Raw genomic sequence first — 5,905 nt, 5'->3', positions numbered from 1 at the left:
TATATATATATATATATATATATATATATATATATATATATATATATATATATATATATATATATATATATATATATATATATATATATATATATATATATAGACAGGGGAAACATAGTACGTTATTTTCAAATGACTTTAGAATATATCGAAAACATTAATCCTGGGATACAGTACGAACTTAAAATGTTCCATTGTTTTAGTCAAAACCATTAATTTTTACGGTCTGAAATAAAGTATGGAAGCTGTTAACAAAATGGAATAACAGCTACTCTATCTTCGAAATGTGACAGGAACAACGTAGGCTTTTTTCATAGGTTACACACATTCATACATATATACTGTATGTAGAAATCATGACAGTTGACACAAGATGAACATAAAATATGTATTATAGCCACGAAGGTGAAAAGACTTGACTGTATTTAATACTATCGTCTTATTATCGTCATTCACGAGGGTCATCAAGTACTACTAACTCCAATCAAGTCTTCTAGTTTTTCCTTTCGTGACTATAATAGAAAAAAAAACTACAACAAATGCAGTGGTTTCTAGTCAACAGTAAAGCAAAGGTCTTACACATGTCTTTATTCATGTCTGGTGTTTAGCTAATTTTCATCATCACGCTGGCCACGGTGGATTAGGTGATGGTGGGAGAATTCGGTTTGATCACTCGATGCAAACCAACTTAGAATGGGTGGATCTGACTGGAACAGTTTGCTGATATCCCTTCCCAGAAAGGGATATAATTCTCACACACACACACACACACACACGCATATATATATATATATATATATATATATATATATATATATATATATATATATATATATATATATATATATATATATATGCGCGCGCGCGTGTGTGTGTGTGTGTGTGTGTGTGTTTGGAAATGATCCGGTTTACATTTAAAATTGTACTTTTATAACTTCTAACCTGAACAATCTAGGAAACTATTGTTATTCAACTTCTCCAGAATACTAACAATGAACACCAGTCTCTCTCGTTTTGCCTCTAACCAATTCTTACGACTAAATTTTTTTACCAATGAAGAACTCTATATATTCACGGTTTTACTCAGCAGAACTTTCCTACCGCTTACATCCCACACGTCACACTCGGCTGGGGTTCGAAACCTATAACAATCCCTATAATCTCCAAAACCTCTGGCAATATAACAGAAGACCACAAAGAAAGAAAAAATAAATAAAAAAAAATCTCTTTACGTCAGTCGTCCATAAATCTCAAGGAGATGAAAAACGCGACTGGGAGACTTTCCACCAACACATTTTTTATTTCTCAGAAGCTTAAATGGATATTTATGAAGGAAATCGAAAAAGTCTTCAAGAACCAATTCCTCTGGACAAGATAAATTATTTTTTCGTACATTGTTGTTTTTTTAAGTTTTATTTATTCTCTAATGTATTTTCTATCCAAAATATCTCCTGATTTATAGTCTCCTTGACTATCCCACTTACAGCATATGTTTTTATGTTAAACAGGCTGACATGTCTCTTTTTTACCGTTTATTTATGAAAGATCTATTTTAATGTTATTACTATTATTAAAATGTGTTATTTTAATTGTTCATTGGGCTATATTTCCTTGTTGGAGCCCTTGGGCTTATGCATCCTGCTTTTCCAACTAAGATTATGGCTTAGCTAATAATAATAATAATAATAATAATAATAATATAATAATAATAATGATAATAATAATAATAATAATAATAATAATAATAATAATGGCCTCATTAACAACGGAGGGTTTTTTAATCTATTTCTGGGAAATTAAATGTCAGAAGCACGCACGGAGTGTTCACTAATGCTCACTATTATTTTTCCAACTGAATCTATCTGTTCTTTATGGTAGATTAGGACTGCCTTATACCACTACCGGCTCTTGTTCGTAAGTGGACGATTACCTTTTGGAAGAGGATTTATGCGGTAAATAAAATAGGGAAAGAAGGAAAATAAAGATATTTTAGCATTAAAAAACCAAGAGTTCCATAATATGCTTTTCAAGATCCAGGTAGTAAATAGCTTTAGTAAAATATAGATTAAGGAACACTGACCCTAGTCAAATAAATTAGAGAATATATGAAAATGACGAAAAAGAAGTCAGGCTACCGAGAAATTGAATGGTTTAGGAGGGCAATTCATGAAATTATTCCAGACAATAACAACTCGTTAATAATTACATATGTTTTTCTTCGAAGTAACCAACTTCCTTGATAAGTCCATTTCATAGACATATGGCTATGAAATTTAAAACTACCAGCTGAATATTCTCGGCTTACCTAAATAAAACTAAAGATTATAACTTTTTATAAGGTAACGTACAGTGCCTATATTCTCCAAATGTAACCTTTAACGTGTATCAAATTTTGTTTATCAAGCTTAGTAGTATTCTTAGCTAAAAATAACATTGTTTTTATTTTTTTTCTTAAATACAATGAACTCATATAATTATACAGCGCTTATATTATTCTTAAGATATGACCTCAAACATGTATACAATTTTTTTTATTTATTAAGCATAGTGGTTTTGTGAGCTATATACTTTATTTTTCTTTTTTCCTTTTTGAAAATACAAACAAAATGGATAACCGCTCATTCTTGACCAATGACCCTCAAATTCCATTTCATGGTTGAACGACGAAGTTCTCACAGATGATCGAACACGAATGACGATGGACAGACAATATGGGAAAACGAACAGATGGCTCTCTTATTAGGGCAATATTTCAATAATGTAAAAGTAATAGTAGTAGTATGAGGTCAGGTGCTTTATCGGTCATTCTATTGTTTCTGTGTTATGCTCAAGTATTTCATACCAAGACACGAATAACTTAATGGATTAAGGCCGAAGAAAATGTAATAAGATTAAAGTTGGTTAAATTTAATGTATCAATAATAAATAAATTCATTAAAGTAGGGTAAATTAAAATAATCGAAAATAAATAAATAAAACCAACAGACTTAGTAACTAATATACGGAAAGGGACAGGTACTTCAGTCAGTTTCAAAAAATAATTTACATATGAAATATATTTTCCCTTTTTTATATTAATATCTGTTGTACTTATTTAATGATATTCTTTCACGAATGTTGTCCCCTACCTAAACTAGTTTCCACATCTCTCTTTATCAGTCTCAAACTGTATGCAGATGTGTGTGTGTGTGATCTTAGATAGTGTCCATCAAGATAACTATGTAGACTTTGCTTCCGTAACCTAACAGGATTCTACGCTTCACCTCAGTACCTTTCCGAAAACAGAATAACGTTACTATATTATTGTTGTAGGATGATTAGTAATGGAATTTTACGAAAAACGGCCTCTTACTCATAACCTTTTTTCCCACCGTTATCCCTAAATTAAGGAGTCGGCTGCCTAATGCGCCCTCTCCAATACCTTCTATCAAAGGTGTACCGCTTGTGTATCAAACACACTCGTAAAGGCATTTCAGTTTTATGTATATTATCGTTATCGCTCTCCCCTCGCATTGATAACCTGCTTATGCCAGTATGTTCTTGCATTATTGTGTTTGAAGTTTTGTGCCCTTCTTTACTGGAACGGGTTGTATATTGTATATACTAATGCTCCGTCCAAATAATGTTAGTTGCATTCACTCTGCTTTTCAGTTAATACCTGACTGGTGCATCCGCACATTGGTGAGACTACCGTCCTTCGCCAGCAGAGAAGCGTTCGCCTGGTTCCAGCGTGCTGACGTCCAGTTTCGCAACAAAGGCTCGACTCAGTCAAGCACCAAAGAAGATTACGTTCTCCCGGTGATCCTCGAGGATACTTTCCTGGAAATCTCCAATTGACTGTGCAAGGGGATACACATATAACGTACGATGCCCTCAAATCATGCATCCTGTAGCAGTATTCACCATCGAGATCCGCCCGCATAGCATACCTTTTTCAGCTCTCTCAACAATCGTTAGGAAGCCAAAAGGTTTTGTTGGCCCTCAGGGAAGTGATCAGTATCAGTTGTCTGCAACCTGCAACAGACGGTTCTTCTCGTGAAGTGAATCTACTGTGTGCCCTTTGGGTACGATGCCTAGCCGAACCTATATGTACTGCCATCCCCAATGTCAATATTTTGCTCATGACAGACCTGATGACCAAATTCGACGCCCTAATGGACAGCAACTTCACTACCTTCAAGTCCTCTATCATCGCCTCCACTCCTGACGAAGTAGATAACTCTTCAACATCGAGCGAAGCTGAACAGAATATGGTAGAAAACAGACGCCCGCCCCATGACATGCTGGAGCAACGATAAAACCACCCACCACTTGCTTACGTCCCAACCAACGACCTCTACAGCCACTTCCTGATACCCATCGGCCACAGTTATGCTACTACCAATCCAGATTCGAGGCTGCTGCAAAGAAATGTGTGAACAGTTATCAGAGGCCAAAAAACTTGTTAATAGGTTATCGTTTGCAGCGGTGCACTCCGTCACTAATCTTTTAATTTTACACGATCCATGTATGGGGGTGCAATTTTAGTAGACACGGGTGCTTGCCGTTTCTTCTGCCAAGACCATTTTCCAGGACACGACGTGGTCTTTCCAAGTCTGCCGACATCCACCTGTTAGATGACAACGGATCTGCAATAACCACCCACAGTTATGAAACTCTACCATTATGGTTTGGAAATGCCAAATATAACGAAGTTTCTTGTACATGACGTCACATTGCCAATCCTTGGCGCGAACTTCCTCTCAAATTGCAACTCCTGATTGATGTTCCTCACCATTGGTTAGTCAACGTGGATTCGTACTCCTTGACACCTCTCCAAACCGTCCCCTCCGACCTCGCTCTTCACATTAACACACCCACGGATGGCTCAGCCCGCCTCCTCACATCGTACCTAAAAGTTATTCATCCATAACTTCCTCTAACGTCCACAGTATTTATCACCATATCAAGACGACGGGACCCCCGGCGTTAGCCAGGTTCAGGCATCTGGTGTCGGATCATTTGGCAGCTGCTAAACAAATGTTCGCCGAAATGGTAGAAATGGGCCTTTGGCAAAAGGCCCCAAGCCAAAGCTGTCACCCTTACCCATCGTCCAGAAGAAAGATGTCTCTCTGCGTCAGTGTGGGGATTACAGGCGCCTGAACATGTAGACAGAATCGGATCACTACCTCCTCCCAAATATTGCTGATGTGACTTCCTACTTGCATAAAGCGAAGGTTTTCTCAACGCTCGACCTTCTGCTGGGTACTATCAGGCACCCATGAACCTAGAAGACATCCCCAAGATCGCCATCACCACCCCTTTCGGTACATAAATCTTCGATTATTCCTACTTTGGCCTTCGTAATGCTGGGATCGGATTTCAGCATCTCATGAACAACATCTTAGGGGACCTTCCTTACTGTATATGTTATATGGACGACATACTTATGTTCTCTTCCACCAAACAGGAACACCTCCATCACCTATGGATCATGCTCATCCGCCTATGACAGAATGGCCATGTAGTCCAGTATGACAAGTGTACCTTTGGTGCCAATGAAATATCGTTCTTAGGACACTGCATCACTCCTGAAGGAGTCCACCCCCTCCCTACGAAGGTAGCATCCTTTCAGAACTTCCCCACGCCCTAGAACGTCAAAACACTGCAAGAATTCTTGGGCATGATCAATTATCATCACTGGTTTCTGCCAGCCATCGCTGCCACTCCTGTCTCCTCTATGCTTCCCTTAGGGACAAGCCAAAAGACCTGAAGTGGGGTCCCTTTAAAGATGCGGCTTTCTACTACCCTTAATTTTCCCGTGCCACAAGCACCTCTCCTTCTTTCCACCGATGCCAGAGACGTCCGTCCATTGGCCTTCTTCAGAAGAAAACTGTCCAAGGCGGAATCAGGCAACTCTTTCTTT

Source organism: Palaemon carinicauda, chromosome 28 (assembly GCF_036898095.1).
Source record: "Palaemon carinicauda isolate YSFRI2023 chromosome 28, ASM3689809v2, whole genome shotgun sequence".
Lineage (NCBI taxonomy): Eukaryota > Metazoa > Arthropoda > Malacostraca > Decapoda > Palaemonidae > Palaemon > Palaemon carinicauda.
Note: the sequence above shows the minus strand (reverse complement) of the source record.